The sequence below is a fragment of the Melozone crissalis genome, unplaced genomic scaffold (assembly GCF_028551555.1).
Source record: "Melozone crissalis strain CALT ecotype California unplaced genomic scaffold, PUWL_Pcris_2 ptg000009l_1, whole genome shotgun sequence".
Lineage (NCBI taxonomy): Eukaryota > Metazoa > Chordata > Aves > Passeriformes > Passerellidae > Melozone > Melozone crissalis.
The window spans coordinates 21,302,668-21,327,052 of NW_026535787.1; the positions used below are offsets into that span (position 1 = coordinate 21,302,668).

Below are 24,385 nucleotides of genomic sequence, written 5' to 3' on the forward strand. Positions count from 1 at the left end.
AGAAGCCCATACATGGGACAAAACCCACCTGGCTTATGGAGATGGAAAATTGCTGATATTTTTTGGCACCCTGGGACAAGGATCAGCACTCATCTGATACCTGTCAGCAGAGCACCTGCATTTGAAACAGATTTCTCTACTATCCCAGGTCCTTAAGGATCCCCAGGTCAGTATTAGTTCTCCCAAATGTGAGGGAAGGAGATAGCCAGTAACACCACGAGCAGCAGGAATCTGTGCCCACCCTACTCCTTCTGGCCATAAAATGCTGACCAAGGCATCCAGGGAGAAAAAAGGTAACAAGCTAGTGATGGAAAAGTAAGTGAACAAGATGGACTGAGAACAGCAGGCATTTGCCTCCAATCTTCCAAAAAAAAAAAAATCAGCTTTTATTGCTAAATTAGCAACCAGTATACCTAGCTCTTATTTAGAAAGGACAAAAAAATGTGTGATTTTATTTTTTTCATCAGACACACTGTATCATACACTCAATATTAAGAAACATTGTCGTACTGAAAAATATTTCTGTTGCATTCAACAGCTCATTTTTTGCCATTCATCATCACAACTGTAGGAGAAAGCTGGAAGCAAGTGACATTGCATTATCACTGCAAAATGAAACATGCAAGTCTATAGAAAACCTCTCTCTTCTTATTAATTCCATATTGGAAACTGCAATCCCAAATCTCTAATAACTAAATTCCTCTGCCAACATCTGTTGTGTACACTGAAGTAATTCTGCAAATCAATCTTTTTGTGTTTTGATGATTACTGCACAGATCTACCAGAAACACTCAGCCACCAGTTTAGGACACCTTTATGGAGAAGAAACGGCAATCAAAATAAAAACTTCTTTTGCAGAGGTTTTTTAACATGTGTCCCTAATCACTATTAGGGCACAATGGTAAGAAAACAGAGAAGTAGAGCACTGTGTGTCAGCAGTAAGAACTTGTAGACACAAGCCAGCTCTCCACAAAATAACAGAAAAACACAAGAATGCTCCTTTGAAAACACTTTTATATTGTTACATTGTACCTCAGAAAGATAAAGGAAAAACATAACTAAAAAAAAGGAAAAGAAAAAGAAAACTCAGTTAAAAATTAAGCAGATTCTATAATTACACCAATCTTTACAGGGCACACCACAGAGCTATTTCTGGGTCCTTAAATCTCTACTTTAAATCTAACAAAGGAGTATCTCAATCACAGGCATGCCCTGATAAACTCCTATCCAAAGAATATCAACAAGAATTAAATAGAATTTCATGCTCTGACAAGTCCCTTGATATATCCTCTCTCCTCCTGAGAGGTACTAATACTGCAGGGTAATTAGAGGAAAGCAAGCTTAAATAAGTAGACTGCTCTGGTTAAATTGCCGTCAAAGAAATGTGGATCATTTCTACTGACATTCTGCTGCCCAATAGTCATAATCAGAAAACAATCCCACTTTTGAAAGGTTAGGATGTTTTTCTTAAAAAATATCCAACTGACTAAACCCTACCATTTAATGTGTCTGCAAATTAAATTTAATTGGTACATTTGTATTTTAGTGTTAGCTGAACAAAGAGGGCAACCAAGACTAAAAATATTAATGAAAACCAATTTTTTCATCTATTTCTTATGAGTTTTCCATCCTAACTTTTTGCTTACAAATTGGATGGCTGAGATACAAAATATTTACTCTGAAACCGAAGCTTTCCGTTCTGTCAATTACTGTGCCACCTGTTGGAGACAATCTTCCAGATCAAATTTTCAATATGTCAGTTAGGGAAACCAAATTTATCCCAAAGAGCTGAAGACAACTTGAATTCCTGTAAGAACAATTCTTACGATCACTAAGCTGGAGTTCATCAACCTATCTCTGTACCCTGTCACTGATTAGAGTTTTGTATCACACCCCCTGCAGTCTCAGTGTAGCTGCATACAACGAGTTCAGGAGATCACAAGCATTTTCATGTGGGAGACACCTTCAATAATTAGGACCACCTTCTTTAAACGTGCCTAAAAAAACCTGTACATTGCTAATTCTTTAAACCACACACACCAAACAAAACTGACAATTTTATGCTCCTTTCTAAAGGAAACTTTGAATGAATATTCCCTATGCCAAGTTCTTTACAATTCTTCCATAGGTTATCGTGGTATAAAATGGCCTTTTCTAATCTGGCACATGGGAAACTCCAGGTTATAGGGCTGATATTTCATTTTGGTGTTTAATTATGGATTTGTACATGGCAGAATTAGAAGCACTTCAAGTCATCATCTGATATACCTGATGGAACATGGAGTTTCAGTCAAACAGCAATCCTAGAATTGTATAGGCTGGAAAAGACCTTTAAGAGCACTGAGCCCAACCATAAAGCCAGCACTGCCAAGTCCACCATTTAACCATGTTCCTCAGGGCCACATCTACATGTCTCGTAAATATCTCCAGGGATGGTGACCACCCTCTTTCCCTGGGCAGCCTGCTCCAGTGCATGATAGCTCCCCATGTGAAGCATCTTTTTCATAATATCCAATCTAAACCTAAACACTTACCTGAGGGTGAGGGTCAACTGCTGCTCCTTTGACTTTACCAGATCACCCACTCTAAAAGTTGCACAGTCCAGGAAGCTTCGCTACAAATCAAAGCAGAAAGAAAAGATAACATATTCATTCATTTTTGTTACTTCTTTTGCTCACACACTTGAAAATCTTTCTTTGCTACAAAGAAAAATATTGCATTTCAATATAACAGTTTGATACTTAATCCTCTAGAATTTTTTTTGTGCAGCATGATTATCAGTAAACTGTTAAAAACTTTGGTTTTATGGGCAGGAACCTTTCTCTTTTCCATTAAGAACAGTCTAACAACCCGACAAAATAACAGGTTGTAAGATGTACAGCCACAGGAAGATTTTCATTCAGTACCAGTATTTGCATTTTGCATCTATTCCTTCCTATTTTTCTAATTTCTGGATTACAAGAAGTGCTAAGTTTTCAGTGTTTTACCAAAGTTGTTCTTGTTATGGTTTTTCCTCAAACCATTGGTACTACCATCCATGTATTCAAAATTTGAATGTATGTGCTAGGAAGGCATTCTTAAATTGAGTTCAGCACAAGTTTATTAATAGAAATGTTTTATTTCTCTAGTTCTTGGCAATGTTTTAAGTAGTGTTTTCCTCTATTTCCATTGTAAGGTGAACTTATTCACTGCATTAAAATTGCAGAGAAATGTGGTAATGTAACTAGAATGCCTAAAGTTAAATTAGGCTACACCACTGTATCTTTTTCTTCTATAAAAATCAATCTTCACACATAAAAAAGTACAAAGAGGAAAAAGGGTTAAATCTTCTCTTGCACTTTGGCTATTTTTTAACCTCTGCTCATATCCTGCTGAGATCCCATTTTGTCAATTTGGCCAGCAGTAGTATTCTTGCCTTGGGAACAATGGGCAAGAAACTAACAGCCATCTTCTACCAATTTATCTTTCAAATGTACAACACAACATCACTTGCTCTAAATAAATTGTAAGAAGATCATGACATTATGTTTAATTTTTAGCAATAAAACAATAAGAAGGGCACAAAGTTTGGTTTTTCTTACATAACACTAAGTTTACTGTTGGAATGGCAAATTAGAATTCCAGGCTAAATTATATACATTCTTGGCTATACAAATGAAAGAAGAATCAAGTTGCTCTGAGTCAACAGAGGCTGCCTACAGAGAGCAATGTTCTCTTCAAGGAAAACAGAAAAGAATTTGTCACTGCTGAGAAGAGTTACTTCTCTGGTAAAAAAAAAAACAAAACCCTTCAGCCTGCTTTCTTTCAGGAAAGCCAGCAGGATGTTGTGTGCTTGAATGCAAACAATAAAGCTCTACACTAAGATAAGTTTTCTTCCATGTACAACGTACAGTTCAAACACCAACTCTGAAATTGGGCAAGCACCCACAGTGCAGTTAGTAAACTGCAAACTGCATGTCTGCAGTTTAAAAAACTGAGCCATGAGGTATGGCTTGTTCCCATAAATGGCACAGCCTTAGATTTCCTAAGCAGCATGTAAGCAGCAACGGAAAAAGGATGCAAGTTGAGAGTCTAGGGCAGGCTGGAAAAACATTGAATTTGGGAAGCAATGAACAGGAAGAAAGGAAGAAAAATAACACAGCCACACAAGCAAAGAGCACAATTAGTTTTCAATGCCAAAATTAAAGGCACTTCTACAGAAAAAGACATCCAGGTGCAACACATGGTGATGCACAGCCTTGCTGGAGTGAACACACAGGTGGTTCTGTCTTCCTTTAGATGAGTCAGTGTGAGAGTGTTTCCACACTAAAACTCTGTGGTCACACACACTTAGCCCAGATTATTCATCTTCTTCCAAGAGCATATCCTTCTCCATGCTGCAAGAACGCATTCCACAGCACTGTCTCTCCACAGCAGCCTTTATTCTGGCATTTCATGACATTGGAGTGTTTGTATTTGAAACCTGACCGCTTGGAAAGGGGAAGAGGGCTATTTGGAATGAAACTGATATAAGGTTTGGTCACCTGGGGCTTCTTTCTGCAGCAAAATAGAACCATAAATATATTTAAGAATCCTAAGTCAGAATCCTCACGTGACCAGGGCCAAGAGACAACTACACTACTCTCTCATAAAGCCAAAGAGCTTTGGTCATTGTACCCACTAAACATGTCTGAGCATCAGATCTACTTCTTCTGTGTCATGAAATTAAAGGTGAATGATTTTATCGGCTTAAAATGTTCTACTTAGTTATCTGTTTCATATTCATATGCTTATTTAGAAAAAAAGAAATTCTTTGCTTGACAACACAGAGCTATGTGCAAAATCAAATAAAATTTCAAATGATCCCATGACCCAAATTAAGAGAGTTATGCTAATGTTCAAGGGGTCTAATATCAAACCGGAGAATACTTTTTCTATACTGATTCAGATACCAATAGTCCACCCTGGGGCCTGAACTGGCAGTCTACAAACCAATTTAACTTTGCCCACATGACTTGGAAAGGCTTGAAAAGTAGGCTTTAAAACAAAATTTGTGCTGTAATCCTAATCGCAGAGTTATGCTCCTTTGGAATTTTGCTAGTGTTCCAGACACAAATCTTAAGACACTCGCCTTGAGTAGTTTGATGAATAATCTCAACTAGCCAAAGAGAAAAGTCTCTATAATAGCTATATGGAAAGCTAAAACACACTGATTATTTCACTAAGATTGAACTTGCTGCCAAGCTACAGGTTTTTCAAACACTAGCTGAAGTCTTGAAAACCATGCCAAGGAAGCCCTTGTAAGGCAGAAAAGTCAAACCCTTAGGCTAAAAAATTGAAGCCTCCAGGCGTTTTCCATATTTGCAGACAGATCTGACACCTGCACCAGGTGGGCTTTGTTCTTCTACTCAGCTCGAGCAGGACCAACCTTTCCCACTCCCACCAGGGGCCCATATTACCCATGAGGTTTTAGCCCTCTCAGAAAATGACTTCTCATCCAGACTGCTTGCTTGATATTAGCAAGGACTTTACAGGGTTGTGCTGGTCTCAGGATAGCTTCAGTTGAAAGAGGTTTTCAAAAAGATGGGAATGGGATTACATCAATCCATGAGACTGCCACTCCTGCCTTGATTATTTTATTCATTCCACCAAAAACTTTCGCTATTAAAAAAGCTTTTCAGCTCCTGTTGAGCACTGAGTGTTAGTGCCTTCCAATGAGATGGAAAAAAAAAAAAATTCAGTTACTGAAAATGATTGCTTACCCCAACATCTGCTCTTGGTTCCTTGTGGTCAGGTAGGACACTGGTGCGGACCTGAGAGAAGGGAGGGGAAAAAAAGGCAAGAAATAATCAAACTCCTTCTGTAAATCTCTCTGCAAAAGACTCATTTTTTTTCCCATGCCCTCAAAAATGACCCTCAATTCTTCTATTCTAGCTGCAACTTAGTGCACAAAAAGAAACACTCCTTTAATGTAAAGATAATTTAATTGTCTGTTTGTTATTCTAAATACATGTTGTTATAAAGCACCAATATAAAGGCTACCACAAAGACTTGACAAAGCAGAACCACAGCTTTTCTCAGCCAGCTCTTATCCCTTGATTTCCTACAGTGATAACTTTGATTTTTCCACAAAAGCCTGGAGATAGTAAAAAAAATGCTATAATTAATTTATTAAGGGACAGCATACTTTAGAAATCTGTGGGAGTCCTCATATGGATGCAATTTTACATTTCAATTTTCCACACTAATACATTAGCAACTCCAAAGCATTTGGAAATCTACAGAAAGCTAGTATAAAATGTTCAATCATGATATTTTTATCTAAAATTAACCTTTAAATGCTTCACGCCCTGAATGAAAATGAAATTACTGGCATTTTCTTGTTGGTGATACCCATCTTTCCCTTTTGAAGCTGAGGAAATAACTTAGAGCAATCTGTTTCTTAAAAGAAAGATGGAGTATCAACACCAAACCAAAAATGCTGTGTCATTTTAAGATGCTAAAAAGCTGCTCTATGTGCCAGCCTCAAAGAAGTGACATCTGGCCCAACAACTGAGGTATTTATATTTTCTAATTATTATTATGGCTATTTATTCAAGAGAAATAAACTAATAATGTAAGAATTAACACTCCTTTTCATAATTTACTTATGTATTTTTAATCCAACAGCAGTTCATATTTTTAACAGTGTATGCGTTTTTATATGATACTACGTTGTATTTCACAGCAAGAGAAAGCTAATGTTTCTTTTACACATACTGAAATCAAGGAAATTCAACATTAATTTAGAATCAAAGAATATTAATTCCTTCTTTTGCTGGATAAAATATCAATTCAGGAGAACATATTTCAGCTTTTCTGACCCAACACAGGAGCAGAAAGGGATGTCAACACCTGACTAACCTGGAGTCTTCCATATAATAAAAGCATATTCCTGAATTTCAAATGGATTTAAAATACAGAAAAAACTTCTGCTGCATTTTGCAATACTTTTTGGTTCAGCTATGTTTATTTGTTTTCATTTGGTTTTAACCCCTTTAAATTAGACTGTACATTAGACCGTACCTCTCTTCTTCCCAAAGTATATTTTGTTTGAAATTAAATCTAGTGCCTTGATCCAAGTGTGTGCAAATATATGCAATTTCAGAAGCAGTTTTACTATTTGACATTTATCAAAAGAGAAGCCACATATGTGTATGTAAATACATACATGGGTGGTACAGGCTGAACACTATCAGGCTGTCTGTTGGTTGAGTTCCCGAACAAACTCTCTGAATGCTGCAATTACTGGGGTATCATTATGGGGTGTTCACACAGGCCTCATTATAAACATCAGGTCAGCTCATAAAAACTTATAAAACATAAGAAACGAGTCAGTTTTAGTCCCAGTCCACAAAATGGAAGAGAAAAAATGGGAGATAAATACAGAGGATTTGAAAGGTCAAATATCCTCCCAGTGCATTTCTTGATTAAACAAACTGCCACACTTTTTAAAACCACGTCATAAATCAACTTTTCCCCTCTGGCCCCATCCAGAACAACTATAAAATCTAAAAGCAAACAGAAAGTCAGATTTTATTCCCAAACCTCCACTACTCTGTTAGAATTTCAGTTTTCCCATTACTCTCTCTAGGTTTTCCTGTGCAAAATTCAAACCTCTGAGTGGGGAGGTCACTCACAACCGGGGTAAGCCCATGCCTGCAGGGAATAGCACCACTACTGCTTTACCTTTGTGACACAAAGAGATCACAAAGGCACACAAGAAACACAGCTTGTGACCTGGACTAAATGCAGCAAAGGTTTTGGCATCTATCCATTCCTGTAATTTTGTGTGTAGAACAACACAGTTACCTTTTTACACCACAGTGGAGGCCTGTGAACCCATTGGGAAAAGGGCAGTGTGATGAAGGTTCGTGCAAGTGAAAGATGCACAACAGTAGAGTTAGTTTTCAATGCCAAACACATCAGAGTCCAGGAGTTACGACTCCCTGGAATTTCCCAGTCAAACAAATTGCAGCTTCGTGTGTTTGTGCTGGGTGAGCCTAAAATGCCAAAACTGTTATGGGGTTCTGCCACAAAACCAATCAGTTTTTCCTACAGTCCACATAAAACAAAAGAGAAAATCTTTTCAAAATGGACATACACGTGGTATTGCGGGATTTTACAGTTCCAATGGAAAATCTGATAGGCAGTGAAACTAATAAATATTAAAACTTCATTGAAGATGAAAACTAATAAAGGGAATATAAGCTTTATCAAATTACTGCAACATTGCACAATAACTGCATGATTTTTATTATATATTAATTAGTTTAAACTTACAAAATATTTTTATATATATATATATATATGTGCCTCTGTGTGTGTATATATATATATATATATATATATATTTCCTACTACAGATAGGGAAAATATGTATGCCCCTATCACTTGCTGTATAGCAACTGACATGGCACAAGAGAAGAATCACGAGATCCCCCAAGCAAAGACTGAGTTTAACATAAATCTAAATAATTTTAATATGTTTTTAGTGTATGCAACAAAAAAAATGGAAGGAAGGAAGAGTTTATTTACCTTCTTAACACAGCACACAGCGTGAGACTGGATTCAATTTTTTTAACCAATTTGAAACAGCATTTTTTCTTCAGACAAAGCTTTGTCATGTAAGGTTATGCCACAGATAAAAAGTGACAAAGAAAAACGTGTATAACTGTGACAGGGACACTCAGGCACCCCAGTGCCCCACAGTGATGAGTACTGACTGGCACAGACCCACTGGGGTTTTTTTAAGCAGTTGAATGTTTGCAATCAATGACCGCTGGTAGCAAGCTAATGAGCCACAGGCTTTTTCTGCCATTTTTCAGGCTTTTTTGAACAAAGCCCAATGATGCAAAGTAGCCTTCTAGAGTCTTAATAGGTACTGAATATTCTAAGCATTTGGTCAGTTATAATTTTAATGAAATAGAACAGAAAATCACATTTAAGTCTGTAGCTGTTACAATCAGCCAGTTATCCTTGCCTCCTCCCCATAATAATTCCCAGGAATGATCCTGTTGAAGTCTGTTTTGTACTGGGAACAATCTGCAAAATTTGAAGAGTAAAAATACCCTTCAAAGTGCTTGCGGTGCCTCCTCTTTCCAGCTTTCTTCCACTGTGAAATAAAATTCACAAAAGGCAAATTCTGGCTTCTGTCAGCAAGCTACAGATGGAGCATTCCTAAGCTCTTCTGGCTCTTCATTTACATGGAGTAGGCAATGGGGACCTGTGTTCCCAGATCCAAACACCTCAGCCTAGTCACTGCAATGGCACTATTCAAAAATCCCCGAGACAGACTCCACAGTCCAAACAAGGCAGCAGCTAACGGCAGCCAAAGAAATCCAGATGTTCTGACAAATTATATCCCAAAAAATACTCACTCTAGAGCGATGAAGGAAATAGGAAACTTGAGAGGATGCAAGCCCAAGCTGGTAAAAAGCTCCTACAGTTGTCTGATGAACACCCAGGTCAGCTCCACCTCGCTTCAGTGTATGGCACACAACATGAATTAAAGCAAGTATTACTGGAGTGATCAGATGAGCTCAATGGCATAACAAAATTTCCAGAACATGATCTTCTGCCTCAAAATTTCAGCAAAATTTAAAATTTGACTGCGAATATCTGACAAAATAAACTGAAATCCTATATTTTGATTTACTGAATAAACAGCCTTTTTTGAATATGCTAAAGTCTACGTTTCATAATTTGCATCTATTACCATAGAAGTTGCAGTAAGAAATCTTAGTATAAATTAAACATGATGCCATTTCCACTGACGAACCAGTTACAAGAAACAAGATTGATTTTATTCATTTTTTAGAGGTGTATCCAAGTGTTCCAGTCCCTTACCAGATTGCAACATCTACTCAAGTGACAAAAGAATATTCACATATTAAACACAGAAAAAAAGTCTTGCTGCCTTAAACAAGTCCAGACCCTTCAAGACTCTACACAAAATATCCCTGTCTTCTGACTCATGGCAGAAGCTGAAATGAAGAACTCAGAATTTAACTTGCTGGAGCAGTCCATGAACCTCCAAAGTTCCCTTGAGGAGCTGGTATTATCCCTGTGCCAAGAAGACCTAAGTGCATTTCCAGCTGGGGGCCTTGAGTTCAATATTTTGAAAGAGTTGTTTTTATGTGAGGTACCAAACTAACCAAATATAGAAGCAAACAGTGGTTTTGAGATCACCCCCAAAAAACACTGAAGATTTTATCCCCCACTCCATGTTTTATGGTAACTTTTTAACATAAATTTTTAGATTCTAAAGTGAACATTTTCTAACTACACATTGAAATTATTTTAATTTCCTATTTCCTCTCCCTCTCTTCTGACTGGAAGGTCATTCAAAACACATGATTGCAATGATAGTACAGAGTCCTTTCCTAATCTACAGCCCATCATTACTCATGGCAAGTTTATACTCCTTTGCTCTTCTGCCAACACGGTGTCTTAGATAAGTAATTCTTTTCTGTTCCTCATACTGGTCTCCTGATGAATCAATGAGAAAGGAATCATATGCCCTCTTGTACTTCATTTTGTTAGGATAATAAGCCAATCTTTTCCAGTACACTGTCATACCATAAGCTCTGCATTCCCCAAATCACATCATCTGCTCCAGTCCTATGTCATACTTTGAACAACTAATTTACCTGAATTTTCCTTCACACCATTTGCTTCTGACATATTAAGTCTTTGTTGACCCAAAAAACTTCATGTTATTAGAAAAGCACAAAGGCATGTACTGAGAGTCTACTTTATTTCATCCTGTTTGCATTGTTCCAGCTGGCAAACGCTTTTTTTTTAGGAGAACTAAGGGAAATTTCTGCACACATCAAACTTTTCTCTAACACATAGAAGCTGAAGGACTCTCGCACAAACATCCACAAAAGCAAAGAAAATTATATTTGCCAAGAAGGATTTTTCTTTTCTTCTTCTGACAGTTTGTGATGATGTTTGAAAAACAGCTGAGGCTGAGGTCTGGTGCTAGCATTACCTAATGGATAGGATTTCACTTCTCCTTTACAGAATTAGGGGTAAAATTGCTCATCAGATTTACTGTGGCAGAAGGTGTATTTTAGACAGATGAGAGGGAGTAGGAAAATATTCGGGGCTTCCTACAAGCTCTGGTTTTTTTGCCTTCATAGACAGGATCTATTTATTCATAAAAGTCTGTTCTAGCAAGATTATAGCTGCACTTCCATAGTGAATGTCCCTTCCAGCCTGTGGAACTGCAGCACGAGAATTCATGAGAATTACTGCTCTGTCCAGGGCTCCCACATGCTCCATCCGCATTTCTAACAATCCGCGCTCGAGGGGAGCAAGGAATTTTCTCTAAAGAGCCTCCAGAAGATCCTGGGAAAATAAATGTTGCCAGCTATCCAAATATAAACACTCCCAACTACCCAAATATAAACATTTCTAAAGCTATCTAAAAAGAAAAAATGTACAATTGTTTTTTTTTTTCATTTGAGAAAGCATTTTTTTCTTGGATTAAAACAGTTAAACCTGCATAGCAAGAATTAAATTCTTAAGTACACAAACACTAAAACCCATAACCTCCTGATCAGCTATCTTTAAATAGTTTTTGCTAGTGCTCTGCCCTTTGCTCCCTGTCTTCTGAGATGAGAAACTGAAAGGAGTTTTATTTATTTATTTATCAAATAAATTCACTGTTGGCTTTGGAAGAAGTTTCCAGACAAATGCATCATCTGTCCCACAATCTAAATTAGTTTCTGCTTTAAAGGAAGGAGGAGGTATCACCGGGAACAAGTATCTCTGTGGGACTATTTTACTATGCAGCAACCCAAAAGAAACTTTGTGCCTACAAGCGAAGGTAAAAAGCAGTTTTCACACAGCACCTTCTCTCTCCTGTACCAGACACAGGTTTGTGTGAAGAGAAGTTCATTTTCCCATCAGTGATACTGTATTCATGGCTACATCCCCATTAAACACACGTGATTTTGCTCTCCAAACCGTTTCACAGGAAGAGCAGCTTTCCTCACCAGAGTGTGCGTCATTGTGCCTGACTGCCACACAAAGATAAACCCTTTCCCTCCTCTACAGCGTCAATTCTACTTTTTTTAAAGCACAACTGCAATCTGCAAGACATGGTAATCCTCTTCTGCAAGCATGATCAAGCTCTTGCAGAGATGTTACTTAAAACCAGGTAAGAAATGAGCTCCCTACTTTCAGACTGATAAGCAGGCTCAGGAAAGTTCATAGTCACAGCTGCCTGAGATAAGTAATTAAACTCTGATTCTTATGAAGCACAAGGTGTGAATAAAGACGTTAGGTGTATGTTTTTAGGCAATCATTTTGCCTCTTTCAGAATTAATGCAGAAAGATGCTAAGGCTCAGAGAGCCAAATATATTTCAATATTTTCACTACTTAGAAAAAACAAAATAAGAGTTTCTTCAGAACCTGAAAAGTGGCCTTTTTTTGGGGAACTGTTTCAGTGATGCTTTTTCTGCAAATAAAAGGATCTATTAGGAACAATATTGTTGGCAAAGCTGCTTAGGTCTGAAATTTGACCACCACACTTCTATTTCTAGAAATTACTTACATATTTTTTCTTCCTTTTTATATTGCATCTTCTTATTTGGAAATTCAGCATGACATTGTTTCTGGGAAAGATAGGATCTGTTATCAGACAAGCTGATGTAAGATGGAAACAGGCACTTTTTTCTTGGCCCAAGGTTCCTTCAGGAACTAAAGAAAGCTCGTGCTTCTGAAAATTTCTGTGTTTTCTCCATCATACCGCAAGAATAGGGGTTGAAAAAAGCACGTGCACATTTCCACAGCAAGGATTTTATGTAATCTAAATTAGATGACAGAGTTGATTTCTCTCTAAATAAAGTGAAAGGAACAGATACATTTTGCCGTAGACAAATCTAAATTTACATAACTTGAAATGGGTCACTACAGATAATGCAACATCTTGAGGAGGGACTTCTGAAAAACAGTGAGAGATTCTATCCGTTTAATAAACCACATAGTCTGTACTTCCAAAAATGTGTTGGTAGCCTCATGTATCATAAGGCCACAGGCCACAAGTTGTAGGTATCATAATTCAGCCAAGTACAGAGCAGCTTCACTCCTTCCACATGAAGCAGAACCTCCTTCACTGACAAAGGGAGTCATTATTTGTAAAAGAAAACCATTTTAACACATGATGGATGATATGAACAGTAACTTTACATGTGAAAATATGGTAACCTCCTCAGCCTGAGGACAGCTGGTGATATAGCATCCTCAATAGCACAGCATCCCATGTGCTGGCAGGATAATGGTAGTTCTGGAAAATTAATGTTTAAAGGCTTCCCCTTCCACAACTCAACTAAAAGGGAAAAAGATATATGCAAGAAGGAAGAGCTTATATGTGAAATAATGTTGTATTCACAGAACATCGCACAACTCATGCCATAAATTCTCTGTAAATTATTGCATACCCACATTGCATCCAATATTACTATTATGGTGGAATCATAGAATCATCAGTGTTGGAAAAGCCCTCCAAAAGGAGTCCTCCAACTCAACCATCTTACAGATGGGTCCTTCTGACAAAAATCAAAAGCAAGACAAAATTCCATTAGATAAAAATGCATTCATTTTTATCTAATTAATTCCAGGAAACATTTCAAGATATTAACTAAGTTAGCATGAATGCCAAGGGTCACGTGCCCAGTTTTCTGATAAAACCCATTCAATTTCCAATGTTAAAAAAGCCATATCCAGCAGCTGAATTGTCCAAGTTAATTCAGAATCAAACCCCAAAAATACAACCCCAAAAACACAACCCAAAACACCTCCTACACATAGATTTATGACTTTTATTTGTCATACCACAGATAAAGAGTCCAAGTCCTCATCTACAACAGCAACAGCCACACTGAAAAATGACAAACAAAACATGAGGATGTAATGAGGTCAATGAACACTGGAGATGAGTAGAGAGTCTAACCTTAAAGGGAGACAGACAGTGTCTGTTTCACACACATCATTTGAAACACCCCATATAAAAGTTTATCACATCTTTCTGAAGACAGAAAAATCCCATTCTCACATATATGCCCGAACTTAGTCATTATTTTGTACAGTATTAGTATCATCAGAATTATTTTGAAATTAATCCTGAGTCTTTTCTCCATCTTTAAAACTTCCATAAAGTCGGCCAAAATTAATTTTGTCACTTCTAGCTTATTTCACAAAGGAAAGAATAAAAAGGGTCAAAATGCTTTTCAATATTTTGGCTAGCAAATAAAAAAAATACTTTTAAAATCTAAGAAGCTAATAATTTAACTTTAAAAAGAACCAAACACCAGCAAAATCACAATAAGTATTTCCATACACATCTCCTAGAATTTGCTACAATTTCCTCTATTTGCACATAAATATTAGCACCATTAAAAACCATCTTTATTCAGATGTACAAGAATGAAAATGGGCAGTTAAACCAAAGTATACCAATTGTTTATTTATGCACCTTCAATAGACATGGCCTAAACGAGAATAATTTCTTTTTGTTGCAGTCTGTGATTTCATTAAGTCACTCTGCTCAGCTTTAAGCACTAAAGATCTTGAAATAATACCTAATTTAATACTGCTGCAAGAACCTTGACTCCAAAGCTGTCAGCACAGACCTCATCAGAGAACCATTAATAAAATGCTCTTTATTGAAGTCTATCTTTTGGTTTTGAAAAGATCAGAGTGGAATAAAACCCACATTAATGATCTTCAGTAATCACTCCCTGCAAAAACTAAAACATGCTTGGACTTGAAAGTACACATTTAAAAATAATAGCTGAGCATTCTTTTAAAAGGAAGGCCCAGCACTGATCTAAATTTCATGTGAGGCTTCAGCTCAAGATTATGTTAGGATTAACAAAGTGTGCATGACAGATGTGATTTAAAGACTGCAGCTTAAAATTCTCCTCCTTCCACACAAATCTCATGGCACAGAAAGGCAGTGATTTATGTACCACTCTCTACCACAAACCTGTGAGCAATCCACAATTGCAAATACCTTGAGAGGGACAGTTTCAGGGCATGTGAAGGTCCTCAAAAATGCCAAGAATTCTCAAGGTTGGTCTGAGTTAACAATACTTCCCTTTTCCCTTGTGCATGTAAGAATAAACCAAGAGCCCTTGAATGAAGCCCATGAAGAACGTTTTGCAAACACAAGAGTGACAGACTTTCAGACCTCTGCAGGAAGGTTGATTGTGTGAAATAGCAAGCTCAAAAGCTAGACATTTATGGAAGCTGTTTTCTGGTCAATATTCATCTCATAAAAGCCATCCATGTCTATGTAAAACTAAATGCCTTTGTCCTGCAGAATGGAGGACCTAAGATGCGGGAGCCAGGACATCAATTCTCTGCTCCACCTGTCCTCTCATTTCTGTCATGGTAGTTTTTGTTTCCCCTACCCCAATTTAATTCAACTGTTAATTTATTTTCTACCTAGCATCTTTGTCCTTAGCACACAGCAATTCCTTCCATGCTGCCACAGTGAAACACGTCCTTCCTGCGACAGCACTTCCCTTAATTCCTCACCATGACTCACAACAGGACAAAGAATGACATTTTCAGCCTCTGTCAGAGGGAAGTCAGACTGCACAGCACTCAGCACCCAGACCCTTCTTTTCTTCAAAAGCCATGTGCCAACCCAGGCATATTTTCTCCTGAGATATTTCTCTCCTGGAAGAGAGAATTGTTTTTCCTGCCTAACAGTGAGCTGAACACAGTGATCTACAAAGCCCTGCTGAGGAAAGCTGGTATTTAACACCTCAACCTGGACAGCACCAGGATGGATCACATGTCATAAGCATTCTTCCAGGATTCCTGGACTCCCATGATCAGAAACTTCTCTTTGCTGGTAGGCCAAACTTCTACTCTTTTCCATTCTTCACTACCAAGAATTTGATAATAAAGTTTGCTGCAGAAGTTTCCTTTTCATGTAAGTCATTATGACGTTTTACCACTGGCGTATGAAACAAAAGTTAAGTTGGTTACTCTTTTTTATTTTATGGACATAAAAAGGAAACTCATGCAAATAAATGCCTTCATTAAAAAAAATTACCATTCCCTCTTTTTAAGTTCTATTTGTGAACACAGCTGGTAGAAGCCTTGAGAAAAGGCACACAGCTGCTGCAGGACTACTTTTTGGCACATGTCTCTTCCAAGTTCTTCCAAATGACAGAACCCATTTTATTTCTAACTTCAGTTTCTACTTAAAAATACCGTACCAGTTATCCATAACATATAATCACAGAAACTTGGTTCTTCCAAAGACAACATTAAGAAGCAGCAGCTGGAAATGTCAGCATCATGAGAAGTATTATTAGTCTTACGGCCAAAAAATTCCTGTTGATTCTTCTGGTTTGCCATGTATTGATGATCATTTTACAATCACGCACTTCACCTGCCTACACACAAGAGAGCTCCTGCCAGTACTATAGCTACCATAACCCCACAAATCCAAGTGAAGTCTGGAAGATATTTTTTTTCCCTGCTAAAAAGTGATCTTCAAATGACAAAGAATTATTCACGGTTTAACCTTTTTGTTCATCTACTGTGTTGTGGATGCTAAAGATCTCTCAAGGGCAGAGCTACTATTCTTGTTCCATTTCACCAAAGACATAAGCACAGTGTCATCCCAGCAAACTACACTTTCCAGGAAAGAACATCTGTAGGCTGGCTTCCATTTTGTCTTGCATATTTCTCTGTAAAGATAAGCACCAGTGCCTGGTGAACATCGTTTAAGAACACCAAACTTCCTGAGCAGATGCTCAGTTTGCTTCCAGCACTGCCTCCATATAGCAAAGCAACGACAAAAGCCACTTCCAGTTATGCAGCTCAATTGTATTAACAGCAGTATTTTTTCCTCTCCCTTTTTTTCTCCCCTAAATTTCCCACATCCTGTGCTGATAATTAACAGCTCCAATACATTCTGTATAAATCCTGCTCTGTTGGCAACCCATGAATCATGTGGCAGAATAACTCCTCGTGCCTGCAGGGCACAGATAAAGGCTGCCCCGTGGCACGGGGCCAGTGCAGCACATTCACTGGTTCCAGACACCAGGAGTCGGCATGGTCACGCTGAACCCAGAAAAGGGCTTTACTCTTTTCTCTGTATATCTTGTTAGTAACCACAAATCAAACTAGGCTCTGTGCTTGACTCGGAGCAACCAGCTCACTGGCCACCAAGTTTGCATCACAAAGGAAAGTCATCTCTGCTTTTCTAAACTCCCACATTCACAGCCTTTTTAGATTAAGGCCTTAACAAACTCCATCTGCAAAGTTTCAAATTCAAAATTATCAAAGTTCGCATACATGTCTTTTAACTTTCACATACATGTCTTTTAACTTTCTTTTAATCCTTACCATAACATTGGCAAGTATATTCCTGGGTGTGATCTATTAGCATTTATAATAGGATTTCACAGAAATTTTTTCTTGTACAAATATTTTAATATACACCACTTTCCATGAGGAGACACACACACATTAGACTGCACTAAACAACTGTTCGGTTATCTACTCCTGACTTTCCTGCTCTTTATTTTCTGAGAATAAGATTTGTTCTCTCCATATATGAAAGAAAATTATTCATAAACGGTTTCATGCTCCTGCAAACTTCAGTAATTTCTGTACAATAGATCAGAAAAACCTGACACCCACATTTCAAATTTTAAAGAAACAAACAAAAAACCTCTCCACTTGTTTGCACATTAAAACAAGCAACACCACCATACTCAAAATAAGTGAAAACAAGCTGCAGTGAATAGTCAGGGTGAAGCCCCCAGAGGCTGACTGGCAGCCGAGCAGGACAACACAAAATATTTCAGCAAAGGATACACACAGTAACATTTAAGTTAAAATCAGCTCAGTCGGGTAACTAAACGAAACGCCAGCTCAAATCACTTTCCTGACCATCACACACAGTAATATTCCATGGAACTCACTCCAGTGTATCTGCACCTGCAAAATAGGGTTAATAAACCAAGAAGCCATGGAAAAGTTTTGGATCCCTATTCATTTCAGGTAGACAGATGAACTCCAGCTACAAAAGCATTAAAAGAAAAAAATCTGTTTCTATTACCTTTATTGATGTGTATTTATATACTTTTGTGAAAGAAAAAGAAGGAAAAGAGAAACATATTACAGCTTTTTTACTTGGTTTAGCTGTTCAGAAACTGTTTTAAATTATGGCACTCTTCCTCCATTCTGGTCAGAATTCACCACACAAAAGAGTTTGGGCTGAAATGAGTAACTTTGCCTTCTCCCACAGCCCAAGACCCCCAGAGATAAAATGAATTACTTATGAGGAATTTACCTGCAGAAAACTAAAACCATTCCTCTCCACGAGTGATACTTTCACAAGGGGCATGAATAATACTGCTTCAGAACTCCTCACTGGAGTCAGGAACTGCCTTTGGCAGTGGAATGCACGCTGGTTTGGGGAAGAGCTGAAAAAATTATGCGCAAACAAGTTGTTGCACCAGGATGGAAAATAAATTCTAAAGCCACTGGTAGCCCCCTGGCATCCCAAGGAAGAAACTCAACTTTTCTACTTAGTTAGAATGCAGATGGCTAATATCAGTAGAGTCTAAAAGCTGGGGTAGTCTTTAACCAAAAGCAAAGAACTGAAGCTTTTGGAACATCCCAAACACTATGCCACAGCACGTGGGGACACCCAAACCAGACAGATAGCAGTGTATTAAAGACTCCAAGCAGGTCTAAGTTTCTCAGCATCCCTCTATTTAGAACTAGTGACAAGAAAAGTGGCAGAACCTTACTAGAAAAAGAGAACTTCCTTGCATCCAAATGCAAATAGATAAAAATAGATACAAGTCACTGTTTAAAGACTGAATAATACCAAAATAATTTAAACAAGAGATCATCCCCTTGTGACTCAGCATAATTATTTTTCTTTCAGGAAAAGATTAGTTTTCAACCTAACTGAATCCTATCTTCCAAATGACCATATCTTCAAATGTAATTGAAAAATTGCATATTCCCTTTGGGCTGTACTCCTCTTGAATTCTTTTGGGCACTCCATGACTGCTGCTATGCTTGCACTGCCCTGGGGACCATGACTGCTATTCTGGGCCACAGCAGACACACTCAGCTATGAATCTGGCACACCTGGCCTGGATTCAGTGGCACAGGCTCAAAGCACCCAAAATTCCTGTTTTGTCCTGAGGTGTGTAAAAGAGTAAGAGCATTGTCTTGCTTAAAATAGTGACAGTATTGTTGTGCTAATTACATACATCCGCATAAGCACAGGATCAGTACTGTAGCCCCCAACACAACCTTCCTCATTCCTCCTTACCCTATTCTCGCTAATTACTTAAAATGAACAATAAAAAAACCCAAATAACAAAACCCCCCACAAAACTAACCCAGCCGAAGAACCTCTTCCAAACCAAACCATCACACTCAAGCACCTCAAACCAATTACTTTTAAAATTAATTTTAAAAATAATAAGCATTACATATATTCACACTGTCAGAATAAGAGGTGCCTGTATCAAAATCTTCTTTGAAAAAAAACCCTGCAAGAGAATAGGAATTTTAGAAAGGACTTGCTGACAGAGCTGAAATTTCCTAAATGCATTCTTGTTGCTGTACTAAACACTTACTTTCCTTTCCAGTGGTCCTTTATAACAAAGATTTAGAAGCAAAAGGCATCACAGTCTTCATGGACCTTTCTGTGACTGTAAGAACAGGAGTAATGAACACATGCTCATATTTCAGTTTAAGAGTTTTATTGCTAAGTTTTTTCACTAAAAAAGGATGGAGAGTGAAGCAAAATGTGTTTGTTTTTTGACTCCCAGGAATGTGTTTCATCCAGACCCCTGATTAATTAATTCTTGGAAAGGTGCTTGGTCTTCCTCTCTGAAGTTAATGGAGCATACTGCTTTGTTTAGGTAGGCTGAACTCTGCATTGTAACAGAGATGCTCTGTTGGGCATCACTCTGGAGAAGTCAGGGTCACATTTTTCAAATGCATATGGAGTCTGAAAATGGTGCTGACAGATTTCTTCAAGCAGTTTTAAAAGTGCCTTAGGAGATACATGGGGCTAAAAAAAAAAAAAAAAAAAAAAAAAAGTACCTCAAATACATAAAAAAATGGGAAATTGGATGTCTAATTTGATTCAAATCCATTGAGCAGCCCATTGACATATTCAAATCCATTGAGCAGCCCATTGACATCTCCAGGTGTATAAGTATCTCCCATCAGAATACCTTTATAAAATCTACCCATAAGAGTTAACATACTCTTCAGCTACAGCAGAAGTTCTAACATGAAGAAAAAAAATGAAAAAACATTAAAAACTCATGTTTCCTTCCTAAAAAGCACCTTAGACAATCCAGTCCCATTCCAGACCTTTCAGTCTTTTTCCAGCCCAGTGTATAAGCTATGATTTCCCCAAAGGCTATATAGCACATAAATAGTAACATCTACAGTCTAAGCAGGTTACATGCAAACTCTGTGTGTTAGGGGAGTAACTTTGTCATGCAGGATAAACTGCCTTTTTTCTTTGCACTGCTGTGGTAAATCCATGCTAAAAGGTAAAAAAGTAACAAATAGTGACATGCAGCAGAGCCTATCACAAATTACATAAATCTAATTCTACAGGTGAATGAAAATTATATAAGAATCAACTGCCTTTGCAGCAGCCAACTGAATGAAAAATATTCAGTGAAATTTATGCCAGAAATCTCCCTTTTGTTCAAGGGTATGATGTGTTGTGCTTTAGAAGACAAACAAGGTAGGACTGTGAAACAGAGGATGCCACAAATCATAAAGCCATTGAAAAGAAACTGTTATTTTTTAGGGCACTTTTCAGAAATCTGTAAGTTTGTCAGCAGAACTGGTTTCATTTGCTACTGACCTGACTCTTCAACTTTCTGAAACTAACAGAAGGAAACTACAGCAGCAAGCACCATGAGCAACATAAAAAGTTCATGGCAAATTTAACAATTTCCATGAAGATCAGTGAGGAATCTACTCTTCCCTTTTTCTCTTTGCTTTTTTCAACAAATTTCCTTTCAGTTCCAAATAAGGACAGACTGATTAAGAATCCCATTATATCTGAAAAGACTGGATTCAAATACAAGTTCTGGAGCTGAAAGTAGGTAAATTTTCATGTACATTTACTGCAAAGAAAATTTTCATTAGCAAGAAATTTTCAGAGTTATGTGAACAGTAACACTTTTAATAGAACCCTCAGAAGAAAGAAGTGGGAGCACTCAGTACATGTTGCAAACAACTCTGTGTTTGAAGTGATATCACCAGGGAAATCCTGCAGTCACACATCACTTCCACTTCCAGACAGACACTAGAGAAAAGGATTTATTAACAGAACTCGTACATTTCCAGCTCTGGATCTGAAGCTAACCAAATGTAGCAACCCTTCCCTAAAAACTGAAAGGTTAAGGAGAGACAGTGAGCTTGATCAGCAGTAACAAGGACTATATAGATTTAGAAAGAGGAAAACACAAACAAACAAACAAAAAATGTAAATAAAGATACCTGATACCGTAGCCTACATTCCAGCCTTTTCCTTTAAACATCTTGAAGAAACTATACCTCAAAAAGTAGCATCTTTTCTAAGACTGCATGATTCTAAATACAGGTATACAAATTCCTCCTGCATGAATAGGAACTGCTCTATTAACATGCAGCAGACCTTCAATGCTATTCATTGTTTTTTCATAGACTGTTTTCATTTTTCATAGGACTTCGTTAATATTGACTCTAGAAGCAGCACACAGGAAAAAGAGCACTAAACAGCACACTCTGCTCTTGGGTACAAACTCCAATCTTTACACCTAGCTTAGAAAATAATCCACCTATATGTGACCTCCTTACTGATCTGAAAACCAGGAGGAGGAGTAAGAGATTAAAGGAAACAACTTAAGCTGCCTTCCAGAAATGAATGTAGAAACCTTCATGTAAGGACATGCACCTTTTAGAATCCTAGCCCTGTCTCCTGCAAATGCCACTGTGGCTGAGACACTAACCTACATTCCAGGCTGCAAGCAGCACCCTGCCCGCAAACTCCGAGCCAGCTCAAGCTCCAGTAGTTACACCACGTGGAAATTCTGACTCATTCAGCCAGCTAGGCCTACGAGGTTTAAAGCACTATCAGGCCAAGGATCTTGACAGAAACAGTCCCTTTCTCCCCTAAAAGTATCTCCCAATCAAACCAAACAAAACCTAATTCAAGGGAAATCAAACACGCCAGGTGAACATTCTTGGAATTTTATTTCAAACATTTAAAGGGTACTTTGTCTAATATCAGCTTTTAGAACAGTTAAAATTTCATGGAAGACAAGAAAATGAAAGCATTTTAGAAATATGAGCCAAACCAAACATCCCAATTAACCACTGTGTTCTTCAGGAAGGTGAGGTGTTATTAGAAGTGAATGGCCTTACAGTAACAGGAGAGGCTAATTTAAGATAAAGTGATGATCTGTTTAAAATAACTGCTAATAATAATGCAATATTATTACATTAGTTTAATGGTAATGACAATGTTTCCTTCTTTGGAAAAGCCAACTTACATATTTCATTGAAAAATTAAATTACTTTAATAAAGTATTGAAGGCTTTTTCTCATATGTTGCAGGGCTAATCCTGAACAAGACATGAATACATCACATAAATGAGCAACCACAATAAAATGAAATAAAGTACTTGAATCACTATTTTGGTATAGGCAAGCACACTAGACAATTTGATATTCTCTGAACATGTTTTTAAGATATTAAGAAAAATACTTGCAAAATTCATCACATATAGACACCTGTAGTCAATGGTTACATCCCATTTGTCTTAAAATAAAAGTGAAAAAAATCAGGTAACTCTAAAAGCAGCTTCATCTAGGAGTTTCAGAAACATCAAATAAACAGCGTGGTCCATGCTGAGCATACAGAACAGGCTGCACACCTAGCAGAGAAACCAAACTGCAAATCTGGAAAAAAAAAATGAACTGGCAGGAAAAGGGGGGAAACAAACCAAACCCAGGGCAAATAATGCTTTGCTTTTTCAAACTGCATAACACCCCTTCACTTCTTGTTACCTTCTCTTCAACTCCTTCAAAAGATAGCTCATGGATTATGAGGAACAATAGTTCAGATGTTAAGAATGCCAGTGTCCTATTCCTGTGGAGCTTATGCCACTGGAGTCAACAGGCTTTTTGTCTTCGTACTGAATACCCTGCTCATTATCTGTTTCACCTGCCTGAGAACAGCCATGAAAACATCAGGCCCTGTGGTACCTCCGAGAGGAGCCTTTTCCAGGGGCCACTGAGATGCTGCCTAAGGAACTTCAGTAAGCAGTAGAGAAAAGGAATACACCCCTGCCCTACTATCAAATACTCTGTACAGGGCTAATTCTAAGTCCAGACAGAGTTATTCACCAGGAGAGGACTGCAGGCTGATAATGCCAAGGTCATCTTAATGGGCAATGAAACTTTGGACATATACAATGTCCAAATGTCCAATGGACAATGTACTTTGGAGTATTTTGTGTACACACAGAAAAGTCTCTCAGGAAGCCTCTCAATGAAATTGGGTCTATGTGCCTATACTTTAATTTATACTGCAAGGACAGTCTTCTGTCATACCCAAGCCTGAAAGCCATTTGGACCCAGCTAATTATTCAGAACCTTCCTTGTCTCACAGGGATAACGTTATTTCAAAACAGGGTAGCAATAATTGGGCAGTAACCATCCAGAGCTTCCACGTTCAGAGATAATTTCTTTAGCAAGAGTCTAGCAATTACTTCTTTTTGAAAAGCTGCCAAGTTATTCAGCAGGAACAGAGGCAATGAGAATCTACAGCTATAACAATCAAAGACCTCAGTGCTCGATTTCGCTGAGGCAGCTGTGTGCCAAAATCCAAGCCTTCCAAGGATCTCAAAAACATACTAACCGCTGCCTTCTACAGGCAAAAAATCACATTTGTCCCTCATGACACAGACCTTCTGTTCAGAAGCAAACAAACCCGTCTGAAGGGTTCTCAACAGAGAAATTATTTTTCCAACACAAACTCATGGATCTGCATTTTAAGACAAAACATACCTACACACAACTACTCACAGTGTAGATGCTGTTGCAATGAAAGGAAATAGCTTGTAACTCTGGATGCACTTCTAATACACCCAGTAAAACTTCTGTAAAGTAGGGAACAAAACCCTGAAGCGCTGTGATACAATGCTGCTCCAACTGCTGCTGCCAGATTTTGATGGAAATAGTAGAGACAAATTTCTAAGACAGTTACACCTGCACAATTTGTTTTTGCTAAAAGACCCAGACTTCTACTCCACACAGAGATCTAGAAATTTTCTTTCTTTC

The 24,385-nt window shown here is 37.8% G+C and overlaps 1 pseudogene; it reads right to left on the minus strand.

The window, feature by feature from the left end:
- Window positions 1-24,385, minus strand: part of LOC128933315 (inositol polyphosphate 4-phosphatase type II-like) — a 130,951-nt pseudogene that overhangs the window by 82,577 nt on the left and 23,989 nt on the right.